Source organism: Biomphalaria glabrata, chromosome 3 (assembly GCF_947242115.1).
Source record: "Biomphalaria glabrata chromosome 3, xgBioGlab47.1, whole genome shotgun sequence".
NCBI lineage: Eukaryota > Metazoa > Mollusca > Gastropoda > Planorbidae > Biomphalaria > Biomphalaria glabrata.
The window spans coordinates 30669650-30681979 of record NC_074713.1 but is presented as its reverse complement, the minus strand read 5'-3'; the positions used below and the strand labels follow the sequence as shown (position 1 = coordinate 30681979).

Genomic DNA, 12330 nt, shown 5'->3' with positions numbered 1-12330 from the left:
TCTCTTTCGCACCGTGCGCTCTCTGTCTTTCGCACCGTGCACATTCTCACTCTCTTTCACACCATGCGATCTCTGTCTCTTCTTCACACGTGCTCACCTCACCCTGCGATCTCTCTCTTTCGTTTCCTCTGTAACTATGTATCTGCGAAACCTCTCTTTCTCTCTTTCATGCCTACTTTATTCATGCCCCCATTATTGATTATTTTTTTGATTGAACTTATTATTAAATTACTTTTCTATTTAGAACTGACTAATTTTTTTCAGATTTTTATTTATCTTTTTATGAATTAAGACTCTTTATTTAATTTTGAGAATTAAGAAATACCACTCTGCTCGAACTGGATTCGTACCCGAAACCCCATGACTGAGATTTGTTTGAGAGACAAACGCTTTAGCCACTAAGCCACATATCCATATGAGATCTGACAGAAAGACAACATAAGAAGCTGGAGAATAGTTATGACAAGAAAATTTGGGTTAGAAATATTTACAATAAATTAACTTTTCTTAAATAATCCAAATATCCATAATCTACAATTTTATGTGAGAAAAAAAAAAGAATTAAATATAGCAAGAAAAAAAAACGGATTTCTTCGAGAAGTTCTAATAATGTCAAGATGGCGTCCAATAATTCTAGACACCACTAAACACTGCCTACAATACATCTCGTGCTAGTTGTAATTTGGAAAATTTTGTAGTACATGAGTTTTTTTGTTGGTGTTTTTTTTTTGTTGGTAGAATTGATCAGAATCAAACCTTTTTGTTTGAAAACACGTAGGCCTACGATTCATTTGTACTTTTGTAAAAATTGTTGTTTTTGAAGGGGAGGAGGGATTAGCCATACTTTAGGAATGAAATGACATTGTATTCGAAAAAAAAAAGCTTTTCGCTGTTTTCCTTCGTTTTTTTGTTTGTTTGCGTTGGGGGCTTTATGAGGATTAGCCGCACCGGGTATTAAACACTTTAGCTGCGCCAATGGTTAATTACAATACTTATGCCTATAAAACAAGGGTGGGCAAATTACGCAGGAGCGTTTCATGCGGCCCGTGGACACCTACAATCTAAGATTTTCAACTTAATCCAAGAATGGGTGTGGGAAAAAATTGAACCAGGCAGAGTTGATACAAGCTTTGTAATAAAGAAATCTACTTTCTCTAAGTAGCAGTCATCTTAGGCAATAGTTTCTTTGTTATTTGATGAATCTTTATGATCTTTCAGAGATGTTTATGTTTCTGACATATGTTTCTCCTTTTTTTTTACCTTTAGTCTGGGGATTTCAAGTAACTTTTCAAATGTAGAGTGAATACCTTCGCATGATCTTTAGATTGCATGGTGTTTAAGCATTTAAATAGATCTTAAAGTATAATGAACTAAATTGGTTTATTCAAAGCATTAATGCCCGTTTTTATTTTATTACTAGAATAAAACATTAAAATTCTCCAGGTGCTCTATGCCTTTTTCACCCTGCCATAATAAGCCAGCAGATGTGACATTCACTAATCTTCCCAGCATGCTGTGCTGCTGTTGATCAACTTCTGGCATTGCATTGCATGGCATGTCTAGTGCGTTAATGTTACTCAGTTCTCTTTTCAGCTCCATAAAGAAAATCGCCTTTGGCATGCGGTCGTCTCGTATACGGGATAATTGTTTCACCCAGAGCAGCTGTCGAATGGTAATAGTGCTTCTATACTGTCCACACCCGGTGTGGCGAATCCTAAGTCTGGACATGATTGTGCTACCACGCCTTGTCAGACCCTTAGATATGGGCCGCCACCTGACATCCGCCACAATCTGCCTGAGTTTATTGTGAGTTTCTGTCACCTATCGAGAGTGGCAGAACCGATGAGAGACTTTTCCAGGAATTCCTTTTGGCTGACCGTATGGTTTGTCTAGCCTTTGCTTTAGCTATCCTGAATAGCTTTAGGTTTTCCTGGGAAGGATTCTTTATAAATGCAGCCAGTCGTTTTTTCCTCTCGCCAATAGCACTTTTGCAAGCTGTATCAAACCATGGTTTGCTATGCCGTTTTGGATTTGCGGAGGTTAGGGGTACAACTTTCCTGGCTATACTAAGTAGCTTGCTAGCAAAGGTATCAGCTGGGATCTGTTCATTTAGGATATTTTCTGTGATATCCTCGGAGCATCTTTATTGGAATTGTTCCCACTCGGCCTTATTCAGTTTCCACCGTTGAGGTCGTCCCAATGAGGGGAGATTTTTAGCAATGATGATTGGAAAGTGATCACTTCCCCGTAGATCATTGCTAGCTGACCATTTGAGAAGTCGTCCAGAAGTCCGGGGACGCATACGGTGAGGTCAATGCATGTGAGAGATCCAGTTCCTGTGTGCAAGTAGGTCGGTGATGCTTCATTAATATGCATAATCATGTTGGAGGAAGATATCCTCCAGCATACGACCTCTTGTGTCAGTATTGTTGGATCCCCACATGGTGTTTTGGGCATTGAAATCCCCAAGGATTATATAAGGCCGGGGGAGTAGTTTCAATAGGTCCTCCATGTCTGTTGGGTTAATGGACCGACTGGTGGTAGATACAGGCTGCAGCAAGTGATAACATTGTGTAGGGTTATCCTAGCTGCCTGATGCTCTCTCTGCATCCTCAACATTCTTGCTGTAGACAGACAGCTACAGGAGACAGCATGTCCATCAGTAGCTGCATTTCCTCATAATTGGCCTTGAGGCCTCTACAATTCCACTGTACAATTCTGGAATCCATGGCTTATTCTAAATGACCTACTTGGAGCTGTTAGGCCTTTGAACCCCGGAGTAGGTCGGTGATGCATCATTAAGTATGCATAAATCATGGTTGGATCTATTAGGAAAACGAACTCTTTGTGATCTAAGTTTTTACAAAGCTTATATCAACTTACTCTCCCTGTCTGATAAAAATCTCGAATCAAGCTGACATTTTGCATTCTTATTTCTTTTACCTGACAAAAATTAACCAACTAGCAATTTAACTATTGGTAACTAATTATTTTGTTTGATATTTCGAACAAGGGAAAGAAATTGTACTTGTCTGAAGTGCTGGAATAGACTAAATTGTTGCTTTTCAGGTCTAAGTAGTTTTATAACTATGCAAATACAATCTACTTAAGAGCCTTTGCCTAGAATTTATGGGCGCCATTTTGACATTTTCTATATACCCACTATTAGACTATCTCGCAAAATTCCGTTTTTTTGTTGTCAAATTATACTGAATTGATATAGAATCTAGATCTATAGTTAATTCAATTTTTCAATTTCCAGAGTTATAAAATATGAATATCTCTGACTTTATAACACGTTAATTTAATATCTTAAATAAATGTGAAAGCTTCCTTATCATTCACCTGTTCATTATCCAGTTGATTCAAATTCCATCCATTCTTATGTTATTTTTCTGTCACATCTCACATGGATGTGTGGCTTAGTGGTTAAATCGTTTGTCTCTTAATCAAACTTCTATCTAAGGGGGTCCGGTACGAAACCCGAATGCGGCACAGTTTTTCACAAACATTTAAGAAAAAAAAATCTCAATCTAATCATCATCAAAGCGGGATTAGGGTTAGGATGCATTAGGAATGGTTCTAAAAAAATTACAAAATAACTAACATGTGTTGTACATTGTGTGTGGGGGTAGGTGTGGTGCATGTGTTGTACATATGCAGGTGCAAGTGTGTGTGTGTGGGGAGGTAGGTGTAGGACATGTGTTGTGTGTGTGTGTGGGTAGGTGTGGGACATGTTGTGGATATGCAGATGATTGTGTGTGTGTGGTGCATGTGTTGTTCATATGCAGATAGTGTGGGGGTTAGGTGTGGGACATGTGTGGGACATGTGTGGTGCATATGTACATATGCAAGTGTGCGTGTGTGAGGGTTACGTGTGTTGTACATGTGTGCAGGTGTGCTTGTGTGTGATGTACGTATGTGAGGTGGGGGTGGGATTAGATTACGTGGGACGTGTGTTGTACACGTGTATCACGTGTACAGGTGTGTGGTAAATGTGTTGTGAGGGTGGGGGTGGGATTAAATTTGGTGCATGTGTTGTACATATGCAAGTGCGTGAGTGTGTGAATGGAGTAGGTGTGGGATATGTGTTCTACATATGCAGGTGTGTGTGGGGGGTTAGGGAGTGTGTGTGAATAGATGTACATATGCAGGTGTGCGTGTGGGGTTAGGTGTGGTGCATGTGTTGTACATATGCAAGTGTGCTCGTGTGTGTGTGTGTATGTGCTTGATAAGCGTGTGTTGTACATATGCAGGTGTGTGTGTGTGAAGAAGTGGTAGATGTGGTACGTGTCTTGTACATATACAGGTTTGTGGGGGGGGATTAGGTGTTGGTGCATGTGTTTTACATATGTGTGTTAGGTGTGGTGCATGTGTTGTACATCTAGTGTACACTAGAAGGTCTTCTGCTGTAATAACAATTTAGGAAAAATTTAGTTACTATACCAGAGGTTTGCCAGATTTTTTTTTCTAAATCTAAGGCTGTCAGATTTCGTAAATAGAAATAATACTGGAAAATTTAATCAATGTGTTCATCGTATGTATTGGAGTTGTTTTCCTTTGCGTTGGTACTACAGAGGATACAAAAGACATCTCTCTTAGGAGATCATAGCTATCATAGTTTCGTACATATGACTCTATCTTTGTCAGGCTTTCACCCTCTTCTGTGCACCCGACCACCAGAAATCATGGCCAGATAGTGTCCTCCTCCTCGCTATTACTCTATGGTGTGATTATTGTACTTTGGGCTCTACTTCCCCCCCCCCCCCCCCAAAAAAAAAAAATCCTTCTTATTTTTATTTCATTGACCTAATTAGTTAGGCGACCTTTTGATATTTTTCCCGCTGCAAAAAACCCATTCCATACGTACATAGACTATAGACTCGGACAATAATTGATACTATGATGTTTTTTTCTGTCATGGTCACAACTGTGACATGAAGTAATTTGTGGGTACGACTGACACGCCAGTCCGACTACGAGTTTGTGGTACAGGATGTCATGAGCATTTAATTTCTCCACGTATCGTAACTCTTGTTTTACTTAACAATGATTTGCAGTTATTGCAGTTAGTTCCCTTAATGAAGCTAATGGGAACTAAAGTGAATGAAATTTTTTGTGAGATGTAAATAAAGCTGATATTTTTTTTTTTGAATTACAGTTTATAGATAGTGGGACATTGTGAGACTATATTCCTTTTGACTGGCCGTATGGTTTGTTTAGCCTTCGCACTAGCTAGTCTGAATAGCTTTAGATTTTCCTGGGAAGGATTCTTTATGAATGCAGCCAGTCGTTTTTTCCTATCGCCAATAGCACTCTTGCAAGCTGTATCAAACCATGGTTTGCTAGGTCGTTTTTTATTTCGGAGGTTAGGGGTACAATTTTCCTGGCAATATCAAGTAGCTTGCTAGCAAAAGTATCAGCTGAACTCCGTTCATTAAGGATATTTTCTGTGATATCCTCGGAGCATTTTTTTTGGAATTGTTCTCAATTATCCCCAATGAGGGGAGATTTTTAGCAATGATGATTGGAAAGTGATCACTTCCCCGTAGATCATTGCTTACTGATCATTTAAAATCGTCCAGAAGTCCGGGGACGCAGACGGTGAGATCAATGCAAGTGAGAGATCCAGTTCCTGGATGCAAGTAGGTCGGTGATGCATCATTAAATATGCATAAATCATGTTGAAGAGTTATGGGCATTGAAATCCCCAAGGATTATATAGGGCCGAAGGAGTTGTTTCAATAGGTTCTCCATGTCTTTTGGGATTAATGGAGCGCCTGGTGGTAGATACAGGCTGCAGCAAGTGATAACCTTGTGTAGGGTTATCCTAGCTGCAACGACCTGGAGTGTGGTTTGTAGTTCTACCCTCTTATGGGGATGCTGTCCTTCACAATAATACAGACTCCACCTGATGCTCTCTCCAATCCTCAACAGTCCTGCTGATACTATCTTTCAGAAATGTTTCCTGTAAGCAGACAGGAGTCTCAGAGTCCATCAGTAGCTGCATTTCCTCATAATTGGCCTGAGGCCGCTACAGTTCCACTGCACAATCCTGGAATCCATGACTTATTCTAAATGACCTACTTGGAGCTATTAGGCCTTGGGAGGCCCCCGAAGGGGTTTCCCTTTATTCCAGTGACCTTAGTATTTTTAGACTCTTTCCTCACTTCGGGTATCTCCCTTAGTCAACCTCTAACTCAATAGAGGTTGGGGTGTCTGGCACGGTTCTCTGAGGAGTGTTCATTTTGTCATGCTGCTCTCATCAGCCAGCACAGAGAATCTGTTCTTTAGCGTGACAACAGGGCTTTCATTTTGATTAGGAGATGTACATTGTGGCGGTGTTTTCTTCTGAGTTGGAGTAGGATAGGGAGGGGTCAATGTGTCCGTCGGTGTGGCTATGGATTTCCTTTCTTAATTACAGCCTTGGCGTAGGTCTTGTTTGGCATGACTTCCACAAAGAGATCACGGATTCTTCTACATCAGAGTGTATCTTACTATCAACTTCTACGAGAAGTTCTGATGGCTTGTGCAGCTTTGATACACTCTTGGGCTCTCCCACTACTAAGTCCGTTGTAGATGAAAAAAGGGCTCATCTTTGTCAGGCTTTCCCCCTCTGCTGTGCACCCGACCACCAGAAATCATGGCCAGATAGTGTTCTCCTCCTTTCTTTCATTCTACATTTTTTGCCCAAACATAAATCTGGGACAAGTAGTTTTTCATGTTTTTATAGAGTAATCCAATGCAGTGGCGTCACTAGAGTGGGTGTCACCCGGTGCGGTCAGCTCAGGGTATCACCCCCCCTTCAATTTCCAATTTTTTTCGTTAAGCCACAACACAAGCCCTTGTGCGTCAGAATAAGTCATTAACGGGTAGATAGATACATTGTAACAGACGGAATTCTAAAATAGAATCAACACTTATTTTTTAGTTATTTAATAATTAATTAATGTCGGTAATTATATAGTTCAATTTTGCAGCAATGCGGTCTTAAGTTAATTACAATTTTTTTCTTTTCTGGATTTTAAACTTGAAAACTTATCTATAAATTTTAAAGTCTATCTTAAATATTTCTTAACCTTAATTTATTTAAAAAAAAATATTTCACATGACGTCACATATACGCAGCTGATGACAAATAGTTGAAAGCTTTGTTAACTAATTCAGAGATGATCGTGCACTATTAATTTTTAATTTCTTCAAGAAAAATTTTATTGCCTTTAGATTTCTTCTCAATCTGCTTAAATGTCGATTTTTTGGAGAATCAACAAATACGCTAATAATTTTAAACTTACTTCTACAATACTGCGTCATTCGTTGAAATAAAAATTTTGGTTTATCTGCTACATCTATGATTACTTCAAGTATAAAGTCCAGCAGTATAAAACGATCCAAAACACTTGACTTCCGAACCGGGGGTCCCGGGTTCTATCCTGGTGAAGGCTGTGATTTTAATTTGGAGTACACCCAGTTTGGTCGTTGTGCTGGCCACATGACAACCTCGTTAACCGAGGGCCACAGAAACAGATGACCTTTATAATATCTGCCCAATTGACCGCAAGGTTTGAAAGGGGTACTTGTTACTAAACAGTAAGTCTGACATCTTGTGATTTCTCGCCTGACATTTTCTTCTTGTTTTTTTTTTCTATTGAATCACAAGTCTCATCCGCGTTTTTTCTCCCTTAAAATCTTACAACTTCTGAATCTGATCAGTGTCTGCTATGTCAGCTGTGCTGCCCAACAAAATGCACAGGTTTTTACAGTTATATTCAGCCTTTAATGTTGTTTGCTTTTGATCCTTATAGATGTACTTTCAGTTATGGAATGTAGTTCCATTTCCATCATATCAAGGAAATTCTTTATTCAATTTAGTTACGTCGTTAATATGATCACACAAGGTCAATTATTCTGCTTTTATTAAAATAATGTGTGCAATATATCCTTCCATTTTTTTTTACAGCAATCACAGCAACGAGTTCTTTGTTATTCGTATTTGTAGCCGGATGTCTTTATTTTCCAAACCAGCCGAATATTCTTCATACGTCTTTTGAAATTCCAATTTTAGACATTTCTATAGAACTGGATGAAACTAGTTGAAAAGAAAAACAATAACGTTTTTGAGTCATTCATTCCATTAATAAGTCTTTTATTGAACTGGTGTACATTTCCTTGAGCTACGGATAGTTACCTTCATAAATTATGTGAATTAGGCACATGCCAAGAAGAAAAATCCCCTAAAAAATTAAAGTCTTCATCATTCAACTGACTCATTGTAACATTTTCTTCATCTTGGCTAAAGCCACTTTTAAAGTCAACTTCTGAAATTACATCTTTTTTTTAGAAATCTCGATTGTCACTTAGTTACTCTGCAAAATTTTATTAGTGGTATGTGAAAGTTTTGTAATATTTTATGCCTGAAGAATGTCATCATTTGATAAACAGTGATTATTGGTTGGCATCTTGTATTACGATGCTAGCTAGTAGCTACTACTTTATTCATTTCTATAAAATAGATTCGATAAAATATTTTTAAATCAAAGCAGTGTTCATGTTGCTGGTATACAGCTGAAATTTTCGTTTATGATATAAAGTATAAACTATTTGATAGTATTTAATGTAAAAAAAATATTAAAATATGTTTAGCGGAGACTTAAAATACAATGTACACAGATATATTTAATAAGTGTGAATAACATGCTCCAAGCCATTCATTTTTATTTATTGAACATTGCATTTTTTTACTTGGGTGTCACCCCCTAACAAGTGTTACCCAGTGCCGACCGCGCCCCCCCCCCCGCGTGACGCCACTGAAGCAATGTATAGAGTAATGCGATGTATAGAGTAGTGTATAGAGTTGTGTATAGAGTAGTATGTAGATTAGTGCAATGTATAGAGTTCAGTAAAGAACAGTTTATAGAGTAGTTTATAGAGTAATACATTGTATAGAGTAGTGTATACAGTAATGCAATGTATAGACTTGTGTATAGAAAAGTACATAGCGCTCCCCCAGACCCCCTTGCTGGCAATAGAGGGGAGTCTAAAATGTGTCGACTAACTCCAGGAAGAACCTATTCGAAAGAATGAAGGGTCAGAATGTAATAAAGATTAATTATGTACACACATACACGCACATATGAATTTTTTTTTGCCGGGGGTATGGGAGAAAATCTCTCCACCCCCAGCCCCCAAAAAATTCTGGCTACGCCCATTATATATACATATATTATTCACACATTAATTTATTACATTTTTCAAGAGTACTAATTCAATCCCTTTGCAAGCTACACTTAATTTATATTTTTCCTAGTTCGTGATCAAAGATGAGCACATTTCTAATCTATAATTTTAAACTCAAAGCTTGTAGAGTACAATGTAGACAATTTAAAGGTAGTGTGTTAATTCCTCTTCCCCGACATTTTTTTTTTGGGGGGGGGGGGGGCTTATAGGAATGATTTTCATTTGGTTCATTTATTTGAACTGTCGTTTTTGAACCTAGTTACAAAACATCTTTGTCATTAATATTGAATTTTTTTTTCATTTCACTATATTTTGATAATTAACTTTAATTATCTCACCCTAATTATTTTTACGTGCTCGAAATGAATTATTCAATTTTCCCATTTGTATTTCACTAGCCTGTCAGGGTTAAACTTCGAAATGTTTTTCTTTTAATCAGAAAATGTTATAATTGGTAGAGATAAATGGATGTCTTTTTTATAGAACACAAATCAAAGTTTATTTAATGATGTCAAATCAACGATGTTAGATGTTATCGTCATTCAGGAGAGAAAGAGTTTATAATGAACTTTTATTGTGCCATGTATATATGTGACTGAGATCATTTTGTTATTTTTAATTTCTTTTTGTGTTTGTAACAAAATATTTGTGTATATTAATCTTTTTAAAATCAAGCTACACATGTTTGCAGTATATATAATACTATCATATAATAAAAACTAATACAATATAATTACAATATAATTAAATAACAAACTAAAGAAGGATCATTTCACTCATTTAATATCTAATAATTTGTAGACATTTTCAAAACAATAAAACATGAGTGGTCAGGAAATTACAATTCATAATTCTAATAATTTGTAGACATTTTCAAAACAATAAAATATGAGTGGTCAAGAAATTACAATTAATTTAATATCTAATAATTTGTAGACATTTTCAACATAATAAAACTTGAGTAGTTAAGAAATTATAATTCATTTTATTGTTAAATTACTGATTTTATTATTTCTATTCCTAGATAACACTATGACCTGAGGGAAAAAAAAGATTAATTGCACTCTGTGCTGCAAACTGCCTATGGGTCACCAGCTCCTGATTTTTCCTCAGGGAGGACTCCCAATTCTCATGTTGGAGTATGGTTGCAAGGCAGCAGAAGTTTGGTAGCTGGTCAAAGCCCTCCTGCATGAAGCTTACAGGTATAAGTTACTCATGTTAATGATAATAGTTCTGTTGGACCCAATATCTAAGCTACACATGAAGGCCAGGAGTTGGGCTGCTATTAGAGAAGCATGCCATTAAGAAGCATTTTATATTCTTTACCAGTGACATGAAAATGAATTGATATTAAATAAAATAAGGAATTACAGAATTACAAAAAATGAAGACAGAATAAAAAAATTTCCCTGATTTAAGCAGAATGCAATGATTAAAATTAGAACAAGAATTACTAACAATGTTTTTTTTAGAAATAACAGTGTTCAACAGAAGTGTCAGTCTTTAATTTGTGTCATTTTTCAACTAGCATTTGAGCTCAAATAAAAACATAGATCATCATTTACAAAAGATCCTTTTTAAAAAAAAATTTGGTAGTACATTTGACATTGAACATTTTGATTAATAACAAACAGATTTCACTCATGTATTTCGACAGTCAGCCAAGACTGTTGTCCAGGGTGTGGCACGAGGAGCCATACATGAGCTAGGTAGATGGGAATTTTAAGCTTTTGACTATTCTAAAGAATATTGTTGTCAAGTTACCTTTAAGGTTTCTGACTATTCTAAAGAATATGGCTGTCAATTCACTTTTCCCATCACCCTACACCCCATGTCACAAACAGTCTGTCTCCCTAAATGTTGCAAATGATGTCAGGTCAATATGCGTCATGGAGGTCAACATGCACTAAGTCACCAACAAAACTTTGGAGACATCCACAAACATTAACAGAACAAGTTGTAGAAAAACAAAATTAGACACAAACAAGATGACATAAGACATTAAAATAGGGTCTAATAACTTCAGCAGAAAATTTCTTACAGGTTTTCTTTCAACTAGAATGTTAAAGAGATCCAGTCAGAACTCACATTACAAGCTATAACAGCTTGCGGTGCAAAAGAATAATTCAAATGTCAACGTTTTACAAAAAAACGGTCTGGACAATGATATCAAGCAGTTAGATCTAGGTTCTGGAGTTTTTATTAAGTCCTTAAAATAAATTTTTGAATTAAAAGTAAACTGAATTGAAAGTTTTTGTTTTTTAAATGATCCATTAGATATTTATTTAATAATTTTTGGCTTTTTTTGTAAATCCCTAAAAATTACTGCACATTAACCCCACTTTCAGACATGATTTATTAAAAATGGTTTCTAATGACTCTTGCTATGACATAAATCATGTATTTATTTCTATGATTTAAACTATTCATATTAGATTCTCACTGTAAGGAGGAAAAAAAAAAAGTACAAGATGAAAATTTGAAAAGTTTAAAGCATAACTAAGAAAAAAAAAAAGAATAGATCATGTTGAAAGGAAATGCCTTGAAAATAACAGAAACACTGAAAGTATCAGCAAATAAGAATAATTAAGCAAGAAAAAGTAAAGTTCTAGAATGATGACATGTTTAATATTTATGTATAATCTAGGTAGTAAATGTCTTTTATAATAATAGATAGGCTAAAATTTAGAATGTTGAAGACAATATTTCACTTGAGAAGTGCTCAGCATGACAAAAATAAAATTAGAGAAAAGAAACTATTATTGAAAGAAAATGTCATGAACACTATATAAGTAAGGAGGAAATGCTTTAATCAATCAATATATCTAGAAATTAGGTGGATAGTAAGGCTAAAATAAACGTTTTTTAGAGTTAACTGGCCTTGAACTTATTTTTATCAATAAGAACTTGTGATGGTTAAGAAAGGTGATTAATGGACATTTTCTAATTTAGTTCTAAAAATGCCAATAAATGTCCACACACTAAAGAAAAGCAGAAAATTAATTTAGATATTTTTTTTTATTTATTGAATAAACTAGTCCTCCAGGTAAGACCTGTAGGTTTGGAAATAAATATTCTGTTTCACAAATTTCT

At 36.1% G+C, this 12330-nt stretch overlaps 1 protein-coding gene across 2 annotated transcripts in view; it reads left to right on the top strand.

The window, feature by feature from the left end:
- The window catches only part of LOC129925234 (uncharacterized), a 43387-nt gene extending 31928 nt beyond the window's left edge, over window positions 1–11459 (top strand). The window contains exons 5-6 of one of the 2 annotated variants that reach the window (XM_056024497.1): window positions 10262–10439; window positions 11281–11459. The gene's annotated coding sequence lies outside the window, so the exon portion shown is untranslated. Of the gene's footprint in view, window positions 1–10261; window positions 11202–11280 lie in introns of those variants that run through there. The other variant, XM_056024496.1, reaches the window with a different exon arrangement.
- The last annotated feature ends 871 nt before the right edge of the window (window positions 11460–12330 follow it).